The sequence below is a fragment of the Lutra lutra genome, chromosome 12 (assembly GCF_902655055.1).
Source record: "Lutra lutra chromosome 12, mLutLut1.2, whole genome shotgun sequence".
In the NCBI taxonomy this organism is placed as follows: Eukaryota; Metazoa; Chordata; class Mammalia; order Carnivora; family Mustelidae; genus Lutra; species Lutra lutra.
Window position 1 is genome coordinate 88,988,315 of NC_062289.1, and position 18,074 is coordinate 89,006,388.

Here is an 18,074-nt window from a genome sequence, read left to right on the forward strand (position 1 = left end):
CGGTCTCTTCCCTTTGTTTTTCTAAGACTCTGGGGCTGTCATCCCCAGTCCCTTAGTAACAAAGCTATCCCACCCTTGTTTTCCAAGACTGGTGGTTGCATTTCAATGTCAGGGAAGGTCTCCCTCCACCCTGGGGGACCCGACCCAGTAGCAAGGCCTGTGCTCACAAAGACAAGAGATCATTAGCCCTAATTTAGTCCTCCCCAGCAGGCAGACTGATGGGGATCCTGGGATCCTAGGAAAGAACTCACTCCTTCCCTCCTTAGTAGGAAAAAGGGAATGAGGGGAGAAAGGTCTCTCTGGACATTCTCTTCTTTTGGGAGGGTGAACCTGTGAAGGTCAATTGGATGAAACGTGTCATAAACCTTAAAAACAAAACAAAACAAAAAAACCCCTAGTATCTCACCTCCTGCCCATTGATCCCTGGAGTGATCCCCTAGGTGGAACTGCCAAAAGGAAGCTGACAGGGGTTTAAAGAGGGGAAAAATGAATTCACTTGCAAAGTAAATACTATTCATATGGATATAATACTTAGATAAAAGTCCAGATCTTGCCCTGCTTTGCAAGTGTTAAAACGATGGAGAGGGAGAGGCCTTTGCAGGTGTGGACTTGGGAAAAAATGGTTTTATTATTCTAAAGAAGCGAATTCAGGGCACCTGGGTAGCTCAGTTGGTTAGGTATCTGCACACCTAACCATCTTCGACTCAGGTCATGATCCTGGGGTCCTGGGGTCAGAGCCCTGAGTTGGGCTCCTTGCTTAGCGGGCAGCCTGCTTCTCCCTCTCCCTCTGCCTGCCACTCCCCCTGCTTGCGTGCACTCTCTCTCTCTGTCAAATAAATAAATAAAATATTTAAAAGAAAAAAAGAAAAAAGGAAAGGAATTTGATTGCAAAGCAATAATATTTTTACTAAAAATAAACCATGCCAGGCTTGTAACTAGGCACTTTCTGATGAATTATTTTATTAAATCTTTTTGTTTTCAGATTTAAAAGAAAGATCCTGAATGGCATTTTAATGACAACAAAGAGGGAAGTTATCGGTAAGGTGTTGTGATTTTGATCTGAGCCCTTCCCCGGCTATCTCCTGTGGTGCGACATCGTGTCCAACGTCATCTCCTCGAGGCCCTTCTGTGGGATTTGGCCGCTCCCTGCCTCTCGTCTGCCTGTTGATGTCCTGCTTTGCACTTATCACAATCCGTGTTTATCAAGTGCATTTTTCACTTGGTATTTCGCTCTCCCTGCCCCCTCCGCAGTGTGAGCTCTGACCTTGACCATCTTGTTCATGGCAGAGAGTCCTGAGCCACCATATGTCATGTATAAAGTGATGAAGGGCGGTTTATTAACTATTGTAGGATAAGTAAGCGGGTGACAACACGAATGAGCGAGTGTGAGAGAGGGAGCGGAATTGGACGTCGGCGGGACCCTCTGCACCTCGCTCAGCAATGTGGGTCTCTCCCAGACCGGGTCGCCGTGTACGGGGATGGTCAGAATGTGAGGGATGGATGGATGTCCCAGGAGTCTGAAGCCCACCTCCCCAGGCCCCTTGACCGTCTCAGCTGACTCCAATTGAGTAATGCCGGTAGAAGCGGGTCTCTGTCCCCAGGGAAGAACCTCTCACCAGTGCTTGGCACACACCCCGTCCTTCTGCCCTTCATGATGACTCTTGGGCACCAATATTTGTTTTTAAAAGACAAAACAAGAGAAGGAACACAAGCAAGGGGAGTGGGAGAGGGAGAAGCAGGCTCCCGCCGAGCTGGGAACCTGATGTGGGGCCCCATCCCAAGACCCTGGGACCATGACCTGAGCCGAAGGCAGACACCCAATGACTGAGCCACCCACCCCTCCCCGCTTGGGGACCAATATTATCATCCTTGTTTTAACTGATGAGGAAGCAGAGACCCAAAGGGGCAAAGTGCGGTTCCCATTCATGGAACCAACACACGGGCTCCAGGCCTGGCCTGCATCTCAAGTCAGAGGGAGGAAAAGGACAGCTTTTCTAGAACGTTTGTCTCCTCTGATCTGCAAAACAGGACTTCTCACTTTCCAGCCACATTCAGGATGGAGCGGGGAGGGGAGACGAGGAGCCAAGAAAGAAAAGTCTCAGGGAGAGAGAGCTCTAGGAAGCTGACAGTCTCTGAAATGCTCAGGACGGACTGGCTTGAAGGGGAGATGAAGGGACCAAGGACGGAACAGAGGGAAGTGATCGGAAGTCTGCCCTCAGGGGTTCGGCCTAGACTCGCACCCCATCACTCCTGCTTCTCTGTGACTCTGTGATCATTGGCAAATGACTTTAATTTGCCTGAGCCTCAGTTTCTCCATCTGAAAAACGAAACCCAAAGGCTGGCCTTGAGAGTTCACGATCACAGAGCTCACGTGTTCAGCACGTGTCTGAAGACGCAGGGATTGGTCCGCAGGAGCTGTCAGGGGCCTCCCGTGTCGCTACTGGGGAGTTATTGTCATTCTGGTTCAACTAGCTCATTCGGAGCCTGTATGCAAGACACCGTTGTGCAGCGAGCTGGGGAACCCGGGACATTCTGGTTCAGATCTCATTCGCTGGACCAGATGAGTGGCTGCGGGGCCAGGGGTGGCGGGGGGTGGGGTGGGGGAAAGTGTTGCCACCTCGCTTACCAGACCTTGTCCTCATTGGTGAGGTGGGGAGAATCCCTCGCAGGAAGTGCTCAAGCTTCCACGGGGAACATTCCCGAGGTACGGAGCACGTCTATCGGAGATAGTGGCCTTACGAACTATATGCATATTTGTGCTTTATACATGAACAGTAAGATTTTTGCCTCCTCCCGGCACCCCACCTGGAATCCATCAGTCTTTGTCCCCACTGAGAACACATGCCTGGAGCTCGCTACCTTCACTCTTGTGCTAATGCTGGTTGGTGGGGAGTTGGGGGGAGAGATATTTTGGCTGCCCTGCCCCCCCAAAACATACAGACCCTCGTTAGCTACAGGTCCCGTCCCAAGAGCACATTTAGCCCTCTGTGTTCAGGAAGTGGGATTTGTCCCTAATACCAGACATTTATCATTTCTGAGTCTGGTCCTTGGCCCAAATGCCTCACGTCTTGAGATTTCAAGGGTGGGGAAGGGTGGTCATTTAAAAAAAAAAGAGTGAACAGCGTGAATGCTTCTTGATTCCAAGCAAAACCTTGCACCCGAACCCCTCAGGAGCCCTGAGGCGGGGCCTGGAGCTCTCACCCTACTTCCCACTTGCCTTTCACTCCTTTCTGAAGACTCCGGAGTCTGTCTGAAGTGGATGTCAAGAGCCTCGTTGAGGGGGGGCAGTCCCAGGGGGCCCACTCAAGCCTCCCCAGCATGGACAAAGGCACAGCATTCTTACCCCACTTCCGCCCCAGCCAGTGCTCTCTCCTGATCCTCAGAAAAGGGACTGAACACAAGCCCCTTGGGGGGCAGGGGCATGACATTGTAATGCCAGCCTCTGTGGCCTTCCCAGTGTCAGCAGGATCTGAGCCCCCACCCCCTCCCCCGCCCCACCACCCCTGCTCTCGGGCACTTCCTCCCCACTCCTATTAACTGAGGTCAGTTCAGAAAGGGTGGATTGTTCTGGGCCCCGCCTGGCGGCAGAACACACAATCCAAGCCTGGGAGAAGAGAGAAGGTAGAAAATCAGGAAGCACCCACCACCCCGAAGACGGAAAACTCATTAAACCTCCTGCCAAAGACGCCCCCATGTGCAGGCGCCGGTCCTGCCATTCAACAACAAAGCCCATCCTGGCATTCCTGATGAGGGAGGGGACCCCTCCGCACCCCCCCACCCCCACCCCCACCCCACCTCCGCCCCGCAGTCCTTGCGGGCTTGCTCGTAAAAGGAATACTGCCCCGGAAAGGAAATGGCACAGGGGTGTTTTTGAAGTCAGGAGGAAAGAGCACACGATAGTTACAGGGTTCCTTGGCTGTAAATGTGTGCCTTCCTTTTTCTGTCAGAGCTCCCATGGCGGGCAGCCAGTGAAACACAGAGCTCCGTTGGTGAGACCAGAGTTTGGGGGTAACTGCAGCAAATCTAGAAGCAGTAGCTAACTGACATGGGCAAGACACTTGGCCTGGAGTCTTGTCGCCAAGAGCTTTGGGAATCCCACTGGTCCAGTATGCCCATTTCACAGGGACAGAAATGGAGGCTCCAAGGAGAAGAAGGGCTTCCTTGAGGCTGCCTCCCAGAGCTCAACACTTGGTACATTCTGGTTTCCCAAAGCACAATGCCTGCTTCCGTCAACAGGTGTTTCCTACCCAAAGCTCTCTGTCACGTTTCATGGTCCCTGTGGACAGAACAAATTCTGTCCAATGGTTACGGTGCCACAGAGGGAAGCAAGGTGGAAACAGGGGCTCTGAGTTTGACGCTGCTTTGTAACCGTGTGGCTTTGGACAATCGATCTAGCTCTCCCAATCCCCGCCTTCTCATGTAGACAAGAGAACTAACTGCTTTCCCGCCTTCACGGGGTCACTGGGAAGGCTAAGAGTTAGAGTGTGTGACAGGTGCTCCCAACACCCAGCGTGTTCATTCACGAGGGTGGCTGTCACCAAGTCAGATGTGTCCATCAGAAATTATGAATCCACGAGGACCTTCACAGTTGCCAAGGAAAGAAATTTCTCAGGTCCCCTGTGCAAAGCATCTTCTTCTTGGAAAAAAAAAAAAAAAAAAACAACTCCTGGGGGAAGGTGGGATCCATTCAGCGAGTTGAACAGATCAAGTTGCCTGGTAATCGCACACTCAGAGCACGGAGTCAGGTGGACGAGTTGAGACGGCACCAGGATTCACATGGCTGACAGCCTGGTCATCACCTTCACCTTGGACATATCCTCTAAGTCCAAATAACGAAGCTCTTAAGAAGCACATTTCATTCTTTCTTTTTTTTTTTCTTTCTTTTTAAGTCTTTATTTGAGAGACAGAGAGAGAGAGAGAGAGAGAGAGCACAAGTAGGGAGGAAACGGGGAAGCAGACTCCCTGCTAAGCAGGGAGCCTGACGCGGGACTTGAACCCAGGACCCCGGGATCATGACCTGAGCCAAAGGCAGATGCTTAACCAGCTGAGCCACCCAGGCACCCAAGAAATGCATTTCAATATACTTAACCAAGTATGTGATTTCCTTTGAAATGCTATGTATCCCATTTTGTCCACTTAAAAGCCTCTGTCTGAGAAGGGGTTCTCCAGCTTCCCCAATGTATCCAATATGTTTATGGCTTTAAAAAGATTAATAATTTTTTTGGGGGGTAACATTCCTTCCCTTAAGCAGGAACTGAAGAGGCAATGAGCCCCGTCTGTGTAGGGTCTGGTCATCACTGAACAGGGCAAGGCACAGAGCAGAGGCTCAATAAACACTTACTGAACCAATAGATAAATGAACTTCATTCTATTCTTTTTTTCTTAAAGATTTATTTATTTTGAGAGAGAGAGCGAGCGAGAGAGTTGGGAGGGAGAGGAGAGAGAGAATTTCCAGCAGACTCCCGGCTGAGCACAGAGCCCGATTCAGGACTCAGTCTCACAACCCTGAGATCATGACCTGAGCCAAAATCATGAGTCAGATGCTTAACTGACTGAGCCACCCAAGTGCTCCCCAAGGACTTCTTGAGGAAACCTTCCCACATCCTCCCGGGATGTCCACGTTGATCTTGGACTTCTCATGCACACACGTTTGTCCCAGGTGGGACTGTGAAATCAGTCTGTTGTGTCTTTACCTGGGACCTCATACCCTTCTCTCAGAGAAACTTACAATATGATGGTCTGTAGTCATCTGTGTGTTTTATTCCTTAAGGACTGTCTTCTGTGGGCTGTAAATGCCATTGGAGTGGAGATATATCGGCTTGGGGCAACTCTGGCTGGATTCCTAACCCTTAGCATAATGCCCAGCACAGAGGAGGGGTCCGGGAGGTAGTTGCTGGAGGGCTGGAAGGATGGAGGGATACCAACCAACGATACAGCGAATACGGACGTGGACATGCTCAGTTTGGGGCAGTGGGCAGCACGGATATTGGATTCCGGTTGAATCTACTGCCATTAGAAGTATGATTGAAATGTCTAGGTAAAGAGACCGACGAGGTCCACGAGCCCGGGGCTCAGAAGAAGGGTCTGCCCAAAGAGGGACCAGTTTTGAAATGGCTGACATGCGGATGACTAGGGAGCCCTGGGAACAAGGAGGAAAGCAGAGGAGGGCTGAACGTGGAACTTTCCAGGCTGCATCATGGAACAGATGGGCGAAGAGGAAGACCCTACAGGTGCACTCAGCAGGAAGGTGGTGGAGTTGGAGGGAGAACCAGAAGGCCTTGGGGTCAAGGGAACAGAGAGGCTTCAAGGACGCTTGGGGCAGGGATGATCAAAGAAGGTAAGGCCATGGCCTTGAGCAGTTCGGGCCCTGTGCTGGGCATGTCAGCAGTGGATTCGGTAGCAGTTGACAGAGTCTGAGCCCCCTCCCCAACCTGTTCCTGGAATATACTCAGTCTGACTTCCTCTTGGTCTGACTTTGAAGCTTTTGGGGAGAAAGGCATAGCTCTCCCCTTCAGTTGAGCATTTGCTGAATGCCACGGGCCACCTTGCTAGAACAATGGACATCTATTACGCATCGTCAGCAAACTGCAAAAGGCCCCAGGGTGTCGGGGACCCACTGAAGATAGACCCCAGGGAAGAAAAATTGATAAATATTAGGGCTAGGGTTTCAGGGCTTCTCTCTTGTTCTTTTCAGTGCATCTTTTGACTTGAAAAGCAGAAAAAAAAGATTAATTTTCTGGTTTTTACTCCTAAACATGACTTACTAGACATTAAGAGTACCCTGTAGGGATGACCAATAGCTCCAAATGGTTTAGCTGTTCTTTGGGACCCTTTGGAGAGCTTTAAAAACAAAAAATACTGAGGCCAGGGCTTATCCCCCGAACCCTGATGCAGCCAACTTGGGGTGGGTCCTTGAGATGAATCTCGTGCCCAAGTGGGATATGAGTGTGGGTCCTGGATGGGAGGTTGGTGTGGCCACGAAGGGATCAGGGACAGTACACCTGTCTTGAGTTTACCGCAAAAACGTCTTTATTCACGCTCAGCCTTTTCCTGCTCCCCTTTGCTTGCTGGGTTGGCCCCGCGCTTACTGAGCGCCAAGTTCTCTGGTCCTGACATGAAGCCTTGACCCTCCCGGGCCTTCATTTTGTTATCTCTCACCGGGAAGGAGCCCTTCAACCCCCCTGTAGCCCGGACTGGCTTGAGCAGCAGCAATAAATGAGAACAGAGGCAAGAAGCTTGTGTACTCTGGGCTCCTGGTTCTACTTGATGTCATCGGACACCGGTTTGCTTTTCTCCAGAGCCCATTTCATTTGAACTGGGCTACTGCCGTCTATAAAACTTTAATGCACGGATTTCCCATTGTTCGGGTGTCCGTGGGGCACATGCCTTCCTGTTTGGTTGGTGGGCGTGCCGACCAGGAAAGAAGCCGGCTGGGAGGTCTGGAGGGTGGTTGCCTCGTTCCTGGAAATGCACGTGATTATGTTCGCGGTAGCAGATGGGACCCCAGACCCCATCAGTAATAACGGCAGGCACGTATCAAACTTAACAGTGTACCAGTCCCGGGCTCTCTGCTGGGTCTGTACTCTCTCCCAGCAACCCTATAAAGCAAGGGTCATTATCAGCCCTGTTTTAAGAGGAGGGAAGTGAAGGTCCCAGGAGTTTAAGCTTTCCTTGGGGTCACGGAGCTCATAAGGAAATTGGAAGCATGGGTCTGGGGGCGGGTGGGGGGGAGGGATGGAGGGAATCCTAAGTACCCGACTCCAAAATTCACTCTCATTTCCTAAAAAAAATTATACAAGACTTGATTTCAATGTTTAAAAAAAAAGATCTCCTTTAGTTGCTTAATTTTCTTTCTTTTTTTTTTTTTTAACACAAACACACATGCGTACACACGTGTCCTCACGTCTTTGATGTTTCCTACATTGGTAGCATGTTCGGGGAGTTGGTTAGGGATTGAGTATGCCAACTGGATGGGGTTTTTATGGAAACACAAAGGTTATTGACCTCAATCACAAATTGGCTCGGCCCTCCAGAGTTCACCAGGCTGCCCGGTTCTCCGGGAGTTTTATTCAGCCCTCTCTCCTTAGCTACCGGCCTTGTTCAACCCGGACAAAACAAACAGGGGTTGTCGTGGGGAGAATTGCCTCTTCAACCTCACAATGAGAAGGAGGAGTGGAAACAATTACTCCAATAATTCAGACACGGATGTTAAAACACTCATCACACAACCCCAACGTTTACCTAAATTATCTGGGTAATTGCCTGCATTTTCAGCTTGGATTTCGGCTCTGTAAATCCTGGGGCTTCGAATGATAAATAAGGAGGCTCTTCTGTAGGCTGAAGCAGAGAGGGCGGCAAAGCATCATTATTAGAGAAAGGACACAGAAGGGGAGGCCCCACTTTGTGACTCAGTCGTCTTGGATGCAGAACCGTGGGCCGGTCTTTCTGTTGTCTGTGCTCTCTGGAGTGATGGCCATTATCTGGACTAGGAAGGGAAGAAAGAAAGGAAGGAAGGGAGGGAGGGTGGGTGGGAGGAAGGGAGGGAGAGAGGGAAGGGAAGGAAGAGAGAGAGAGAAAGAAAAGGAAGGAAGGAAAGAAGGGAGGGAGGGCGGGAGGGAGAAAAGAAAAAAAGAAAAAAATTTTAAGAAGATAGTTGTAGCCTTTTTTGTGTTGTGAATTGCTAAAGCATTAGTAAAGAAATACCTCTGCCTTCGGCTCAGACCATGATCCCAGGGTCCTGGGATCAAGCCCCACATCGGGCTCTCTGCTCAGAGGGGAGCCTGCTCCCCCCCCCCCCCCGCCTGCCTCTCTGCCTACTTGTGATCTCTGTCTGTCGAATAAATAAATAAATAAAAATATTTGAAAGAAAGAAAGGAAGGAAGGAAGGAAGGAAGGAAGAAAGGAAGAGAGAAAGAAAGAAAGAAAGAAAGAAAGAAGGAAAGAAAGAAAGAAAGAAAGAAAGAAAGAAAGAAAGAAACACAACTTTACATTTCCTTTCAGCGAAAAGAAAAGCAACCCCCCAGAAAGTCATCCCTGAGGGCTCAGCTTGCTCTCTTCCTCGTCCTGCAGCTTTAGGCTCTCTGCTTTTACTTCCGCGGAGAATGGGGTCCCACACAAAGCTGCCTTCCCCTGGAGCGTGCGCAAACCACCCCCATTCACTGTCCTCTGACTCTGGCAATCTGTCCTTTTTAACCTTGGGCGGAGGCATTTTCAATGGAAACTGCCTCTGTCTTGCCTTTTCTTCAAGATCCTGGGCTTCTGCCCTCAGAGGCGATCTTTTGTGAATGAACAACTATTTTTTTTTTAATTTAAAAAAAAAATATTTTATGTATTTATTTGTCAGAGAGAGAGGGAACACGAGCAGGGGGAGGGACGGAGGGAGAAGCAGGTGCCCTGCCCAGTAGGGACCCCGACCTGGGATTCCCCTGGGATTCACCTGAGCGGAAGGCAGACGCTTAACCGACTGAGCCACCCAGGCGCCCCTGGACACCTATTTTACTGAGCGCTGGATGTCTTCGCGTCCTGGAGCTTCTCTGCATTTCAGAGCAACTTCTAAATGGTCATTGGCTTCATTTAATGCCTTTGGAGTCCAGCCGCCAGGAAACTGGGCCCCCGTCTCTACTTTCTGTTCCCCCTCCATAGAACAGAAACTGGGCCCCAGACTTTCTGGGGGTGGGGGGCTGTTCTCCATTCAGAGAACTGGACGCAGTAGCCATGCCTCCACGTGGGATTGGGGTGGGGAAAGGTGCTCCGCCGAAGGACGGGCAGGAAGCATGTGGATTTCTGTCACTCACTCCGGCCTCCTAGCGAGGAAGCCGTGGCTGGTATGTGTGGGAACGGGTGTAGCAGGTTCCGACAAAACTTCATTTATGAACACTAAAATTTGCTGAGCAAGTCATTTTCACATGTCATATACCTCTGATTTTTTTTCTCCTAACCGTTTAAAAATATAAAAACCTTAAATAAAGAAATATATACACACATGCCTTTAAAAGATATATATATAGATAATATATATAAATATATATTTCCTATATTATTATTCCTATATATTTCCTATGTTATTTATATGTATAATATATATAAATTATATATATATTATACATATATATATATATATATATATATATATATGCCTTTCCACGCTCACAGGCAGTATGAAAACAGGTGGTAGGCTGAACAGGGCCTGCAGGCCACAGTCTGTGGACCTTGGTGACACCAGCTTTAGACCATCAAAGCCTCGAAGCCTCGAAAAGGACATCAGAGAGAGGCTGGAGTGACAAGTGGAAAAGGTCCCAATTGCCCAGCAGGTGAAACTCTGCAAACACAAACATCGAGGCCAGCCAGCCTTTATCAGTAGCACATAATTGTACCAGAAAGCCTTTATTAATTGCCTACCATTTTCAAGGCTTCCACCGGCTGAGGAGCTCAGTGAGTAAGACCCCCCAGGTCCCCCTCTGGTTGCTTACATTCTCTTAGGGGAGAGAAGTAGGAAAATAAAATCCATCATCAACGTTGTTTTCTGCTCCATGGAAGAGGTCTTAAGGGCTCTGAGTGCCTACAATGGCAGGGGGGAGGCGGGGGGGGGGGCGGGGGCTAGTCTGGTCTGGGAGGTCAGGAAGGGCTTTATGGAAGGAGGGGCACTGATCTGAGTGTCAAAAAAAGGAACCAAGCAGACAGATGGCTAAGGCATTCAGGAGAAGGCAGCTGTGTTCGGTGAGGGGTGATTTCCTCCCTACCACCCACCCCCCAGGTCACCTAGCAACACCTGGAGACATTTTTTGCGTGGTTTGACTGTTGCAACTGGAGGACATGCTATTAGCTTCTAGTGGGTAGAGACTGGGGACGCACGCAGATAGACATCCCAGAAGGCACAGGACAGCCCCCCACCACTACAGAGAATTATCCAATTCAAAATGTCAGTAGTGAGGGGTGTCTGGGGGGCTCAGTCGGCTCAGCGTCTGCCTTTGGCTCAGGTCATGATCCCAGGGTCCTGGGATGGGGCCCCCATGTGGCTTTGGGCTCCCTGCTCAGCAGGGACTCTGCTTCTCCCTCTCCCTGTGCCCCTCCTCCCACCCCTACCCTGGCTCAGGCTCTCTCTCTCTCTCAAATAAATAAATAAAATCTTTAAAAACAAAAAAAAAACAAAATGTCAGTAGTGAACAGAGAATTCCCTATTAGGGAACAGTATATGCAAAGACCTTCAGTTGGGTAGAAGGAGTAGAGTGGCTTGGCCATTATAGCTTGATTTTCTTTTCTTTTCTTTCTTAAGATTTTATTTATTTATTTGACAGAGAGAGAGATCGCAAGTAGGCAGAGAGGCAGGCAGAGTTGTGGGGGGGGGAGCAGGCTCCCTGCTTAGCAGAGAGCCGGATGTGGGGCTCCATCCCAGGACTCTGAGATCATGACCTGAGCCGAAGGCAGAGGCTTAACCCACTGAGCCACCCAGGCACCCTGATTTTCAAGAACAGGGCAAAGTGAAGTTGGGGAGATGAGTAGGGGTCAGGCCAGACATGCCTCTTGGTGCTATGGGCCCGGCCAAGGGCGTCACTGAAGCTGAAGCTGCTGAGCGTCATTCATGGGATAAGTCCTGCGACCCTGTGGCCAGTGGATTTGAGGAGCGGCAGGCAGGAGCAGAGATAAGGATTGCCACCAGGTGAGAAAGGATGGTAACCATAGCTGAATCTGTCATAATCATTGGGGACAACTCTCCGTACCTGTGTGACCCGCAGGAGGGCCCAGAAAGAGGATGGGGGGCTGGAAGACCAGCTTCATCTCATTCCCCTTGGACTCTTTTAAACCCATACCCGAATCCCCACTCAATCAACACTTGTTGAATTCCATTGCTGGTAATTGTGTAGTAGATGTAAGGAAGCAGTATTCTGGAACAACCCAGAAGAGAGAAAAAATACATAAATAAGCCCTGCTTTTGTTGAAATTTAGTCACATGATCCCAAAAAGGGAAGAGAATGGGAATATGGATGGAGCAGGTGCTTTACAAAAATTATTGATCCTTTGCTCTGCCCAGCACACCTGTTTGCACATATCATTACTCCAGTTTTACTTGGAGGAACTGAGAAAAGTTAAGCTGCCTGGCCAAGAGACACCCAGCGAGTAAAGGGCAAATTCAGAATTCTAAGAAGTCCCATTTCTCCGCCTCTGAATTCCAGCTCTTTTCTCTGATACCTTACTCCCTCTGTATCTTACTTTCAAAGGATGGCCACGAAGCTTGCTTTACTGGAATGCAAATCTCAGGAGAACCGAGACGGTGTCTCAGCCACGACTATTTGCTGAATGAATTAGAGAGAAAGGAAGAAAGAAAGGAAGGATGGATGGAAGGAAGGAAGGAAAAAGAGAGAGAGAGAGACAGGAAGAGAGGAAGGAAGGAAGGAAGGAATAGAGAGAGAGAGAGAGAAAGAAAGAGAGAAAGAAAGAAAGAAAGAAAGAAAGAAAGAAAGAAAGAAAGAAAGAAAGAAAGAAAGAAAGAAAGAAAGAAAAAGCAGTCTCGCAAAGCGCATGCACTTCATTGAACAACCAGCAGATGGCGGCAAAGGAACGGCCAAGCAAAGGCGCGGGAGGACGTTGGGGTTTAGCTGCGTTTATGGATGGATCCTCCCTTCCCCGAGCTCTGCAAAACAGGTAGCTTGACTCCCCCCCCTCCCCGCCCCCATCCCGGGAGGAACCTAGCGTTACTGTTGGTGGACTGCAGTTCCCCCTTCCTGTTTACACTCTCTCACTTCAGATCTCTGCTCAGAGACCAGGATGGATCAAGAAATCCGGGAAATAACGCCAGAAGGGCTTTCATGTCAAATAAAACCAGCGCAGAAATGGCCCGTATATCAGCAAACAGAGAAAAAGCGCCACGTCCTCGGATCCCTGAGACAGACCCAGGTTGTGGTCAAACACGGGCCTCATCATCCTCCCGTCTTGTGATGTGCCTGCGAGAGCCCTGGGGGTCGGGGGGAGCCTGGATGAAGTAGAGGCTGGCAGAGGCTTTGCTGATTTGCCCCCCCCCCCCAGATGGTGGCAACGCAGAGAAGTAGGGAGCCTCAGCTTAAAACATCTTGTTTGAAATCAATCTTGTCTTGACGCCAGGAAGAAGTCCCTCCCTAAGTGGCCAAGGTCAACCAAAGAGGACTTATTTAGGCAGGACTAGGGGTGACAGGGGGCTTCCCCTGGGATCCTATTTTATCAGAGGAGAGGAAGGAGGGACCAGTTCCCTCTCCCCTTGAATATTTTGCGAAGTCTAGGATGTCCCTTTGAGTGCTTGTGAATTTTCCCATGCTGTGGAGGCGTCTGCCTGAGTAAAAAGTGAAAGACATCAGAGGGAAGCAGTAGAGAGGCAGGGGGCTTTCAAAAACGTACCCACTCCCACCTCTGCCTTCCAAGCTAATGGGGTCCCTGAGCACGTTTAGACTTGACCTGCATACATGATTTGGATAGCTGTCTACATTGTTCTAGGCTGAGCTGGGCAGTAAAGTTCAAAAGAATTCTCAGCATCAACCAAGGTCCCAGCCTTCACCTTGTTAATGTTTGCCCTGAGAAAAAGGTCCAGGGGACCCTCAGATTCCAGAGCCCCCCCAACAACACATACACATCTGTATTCCAAAATTCAAGCCCCCGATTCCACCAGATGTGACTTTAATGGAAAAACTAAGTAAATTCTACAAAGACGAAACCTGAGTGTAATATATATATATATATATATATATATATATATATATATATATATATATCCGTATCACTGTGGTGTCTGTGGAGGGGGCACAGAGGTCCAGGAGCCCCCAGCCTGGACCCCAGCAGTCTGTCCACAAAGGGCACCCCCCACTGCTCCCCCACCCTAGATCTCCAGGTGGGAGGGATGTAGTAAAAACTAATGGTTTTATGAAAAGTGGTTTCCTTTTATTGCCTGTGAGCCCATGGAGTGGGGGTGAACCTATCAACAGGAGATGAACACAGACTTCATTAGGGGTGATAATGATTGTTCATAATCATTTGCCTGATGAGTTAATATCATTAATTAGTCCACTAATTAGACAATGTCCGGCTGGGACCCTGGGGGTCTGGAAGCTTCAATTCAAAGTAAGCAAGGAGACAGTGTCCTTCTAGAAGGTGAGAGAAATGGAGCTAGTCCCTAAACTAAATTCAGGCTGGCCAAGACAAGGGTCTCCAGAGACCACCCCAGAACTTCCTGTCATTTCTTTTTGTCCCCAGAGCAGGGTCAGGGCCCTCATCTGGTGGGGCTCACACATCTCTGAGAGCCTGAGTGTAACTGTAGGGTCCCCCACCCCCAGGTCCCCAGATCCAAATGTATGCACAGTAACAAACTTCTGTGTGGGATTTCTGCCGATTCACTGAAGTCAGGAGGTCTGGCCTCAGTTAAGGGCACCCACCCTAGAGACTATCCAAGTAGGGGCGCCACGCTGAAGGCCTGGAGGCCGGGAGGTGACTGGGATGATGGGTCACTTTTCGGCTGGGTCCCCTAACAGGCTCACGCCTCCGCTTTCAGCCGTGGCGTTGGGAGGACTAAAGTAACAGCCCCAAGACAGCCGGCGCTCTCCCGGTGCTACCGCCAAGGTGCCCGCGCTGGGGACTGGGGCAAACAGCGCGGCAAAGGGGGCAGAAAGGAAGTCGGCGCACGCGCGTCAGTTCGGTGCCTGGGTGTCCTTGACGCTTTGGGGACCTCGCGGGGGTGGGGGGGGGGCCCACTCTCCTGGGCCCACCGCGCTGGTGGGAAGAGTGCCTAGGGGAGGGCTGGCTGGCTCGGGGCGTGAGGAAGCAATCTTCATCTCCCCATGCGACTCTCCAATCCGAAACCGAAGCCCGGGTCATTAGCGGGAAACCCGAAGTGGCTCGGGGATCGCATTTCAAACGCTCAAATAATCTGGCTGACCGGGGACGTTGGACTGGGAGGGGTTGGGAGGGGAGGAGAACCGGACAGCTCGGATGGTACCAATGTCCCCCTCGCTAAGCCCTCACCAGCCCCCGTTCCAGGGATCGCGCTCAAGCTGAGCGATCCAACACCCAAAGGCAGTTTGACTTCCTCTCAGGGGCCGGGCAGAAAGCGCGTGGGGCAGAGAAGAAGGGTCCCTACTCCTCACCAGGCAGTGGGTTGTGCCACCCCTGCCCCGCCTGCCACCTGACCCTGGCCTTGGCTCTCCAGGTGCGCGGGGCCTACAGCTGCCCAGGCCGCCGGAAACTGGGCCGCGAACCAGAAGCGGCACCCCCTTTCCTACGCAGGGCTGTGCTCTCCACACCCCTCCTTCCCGCTTCCCAGCAGAATCTGGCTCCCCACTGACCCAGCTCCCAGCTGAGACCAGACAGTTGAGAGGAAGAGGACCGGAAAAAATAAATTTGCTTAGAGTCTTGGAAGCTGGGCAAGGTGGAAGCAGGAGAGAATGAACGGTCCTTGTGCGGGCAGAGTCCCCACTACCAGCCCGGCCTTTGCTCCTGGACAGATGGAACACCGAGAGTGGAGGGACGCGGGGAAGGATCCGCGGCCGGGGGTGGGGTGGGGTGGGGTGGGAAAGGGAGCTCTCCCATCCCGCGGGAAAGGGACCCTCTGGAGTTAGCCGGGGTCGCCCTGCCCACCCTGGCAAGCGCTAGCCCTTTTGTCATTCCCGCTCCCTCCCGACTCAGATCCCGAAAGAGAACGCGGCCTCTGCCTCAGCGTCCCGCCGCTGGCATATTTTTAAATAGGGGTATTGTCCCCAGGCCACCTCTCGTTTCATCAGCCTGGGAACAAAGGCGCCAAGCCTCGGGTCCTCGCCCCGACGGGTCCTCTGGGGGAGAAAAGGCCCCAGAACGGGGATGCCAAAATAGGAGCGGCACTCCTACAGCACGACCGAGGGCCAGGAAAGTACAGTGTTCTTTTGCAGAGCGCGCGAGACACAAACAAAAACCTGGAACGCGCCCTTAGATTTCTCTACATCCGGGACATACGTACTACAGGTACGTACACCGCCGCCTGAATTAGGTATGGCGACCATCAAGTGGCTTCTTGGCGCCCATCTCGGCTGGAATTCTGGCTCCGGGTTTCCCCCGGTTGATCTCGGTTAAGCGCCTTTAGGTTTCCGTGCCTCAGTTTCCTCATCTGTCAAACAGGGATAAAAGTCCGGTGAATTGTGAGCATGAAAAGAGTTCACCTTTGTGGGGTGCTTAACCGAGTGCCTGGCACGTGCACGCGCCTCTTTCACGCCAGCTCTTTTTATTATCGTTGTTACGTGTACTTTGAACGCCGACATCTGCAACATATACATCTTGATTATACGCATCTTGATTGTAAAACAACCAAATGCATCGACATCCGGAACTGTCTGGCGCGTGCACTTCTAGGGCTAAATTGGAAGAGACGTCTGCAGACGGAGCACGCACACACGCATGTCCTTCTGACACCTGCAGGTCCTCGCCCCGGAGCGCCAGCACCCAAAGAGCTACCCCTGGGGACGCACATCTACAGCTCTGTATAGTAGAGCCCACGACGCGGCCCGGCACCCACACCCCGCGGCCTCTCTCTTGGCTGGTTGCCGCGAAGTCGAATTTGGAAACCAGCGAGGCAGAAAGCGCGCGGACGCCAAGCGTGTCAAGCCTCTTGCAGCGCCCGAAGGCGGCTGCCTGTCTGCTGGCTTAGGGGAAAGGTCAGAACAAGGGTTTTCCTTCTTGGATGGAGGATTTTTGTGGTGGTGGTTTTTGTTTTTGTTTTGTTTTGTTTTTTGAGGGCCCACGCGCGGTTACTTACCCCACAAAGAAAGAGTGGGTTCCGGGACCGCGCAGACCCAGAAGGAGGCTGTGTGTGTGCGCGCGCGCGCACAGACACACACACGCCCGCTTGCACACACCCCGCTCCTTCAGGCTTGCCCGACCGGGGAGGAGGGAGCGCACAGGGTCGTGACCCCTGCCTCTGCCGGAGCGCGCCCTTCGGCCCTTGCAATTAGCGCCGGGAGGTCAGCAGGAACCCGGACGCCTTTACCCGAGGCTCAAAGCACAGCAAAGGCGACCCCACCCCCGCCCCTCGGACGGCCTCAGACGCCAGGGCGCAGCCGGGCTTGGAGCCGATCTCCCCCAGGGGCGGGGGCCGGAGGGCTCCGGCCGGCACCCGCATTTGTCACCTTAAATCTAGAAATCACGAAGTCGCTCGGCCCTGCAGGCTGCCGCAGCTGACCCCGGCCCGGGCCCTTACGGATTGCTGCTCCCTCGAGCCGCGGCCTTTGTCCCTGTAGACGCGGCCAGGGTAAAAACCGAAACATTCCAGAGTTCTAAAGTAAGAAAGAAAGAGAGCGCATCCAGGCAAAGGGAAGTCGCATCCAAGGTAGAATGTGAATTATGTAATTTGCGGGAGGCGGGAGTCTTTCCTCCCTCCATCTGCCCACCGAGATCGCACAGGTTATCCCCTGCCCGGCTGGGTCGGGGAGGACTGGGGGGATTTCTACGCCAAGAAGCAGGGTGCTTGGCCAGAAAATGATGAGAGGGTCCCCTCCCGGAATTTCCTGACTGTTTGGAAACCCAAAGACGGGAAGGACTGTTTTTCTCATCTGGGGCCCAAAGAAGAGTGAAAGTGATACCCAGGAAAGACAGCCCGGCTTCTTCCGATGCGGGGGGGCTGGGAAGCGGGGGTCTGAGTAGGAGGGGAGCGCCGGCTGGGGTGGGGAGAATGAGAAAGGGCAAAGGTGAAAAGCCCAAGTTCCGGAACCCAGGAGGCGCTGGAATGCCGAGCCAGCGGTGGCGACCTGGGCGCATTCGTGGGCCAGACAGATAGGTGGCACTCGAAGCCCGGAAAAAAGCCGAAGGCGCCGTCCCCGAGTGGCCTCCGCGGCGGCCGCCGCCACCATAAAGCCCGCGGCGAGATTGCGACCGGCGCCAGGTGAGTAATAGGCAACGAAATCCAGAGAGATTGCGAGCGGTTCACCCCCCGTCCATCAGCGCCACAAGAGTTATTCATTAACATCACTACATACAAATAAGATACACAGGAGATTAAGGGGCGGGGGGCAAGGCTCTCCACACGTCTGAGCACTGTCCGAGAATTTGGGGGTGGGGGGAGCAGATATGGGCTGAGGGAGAAAAGCCTTCCCTCC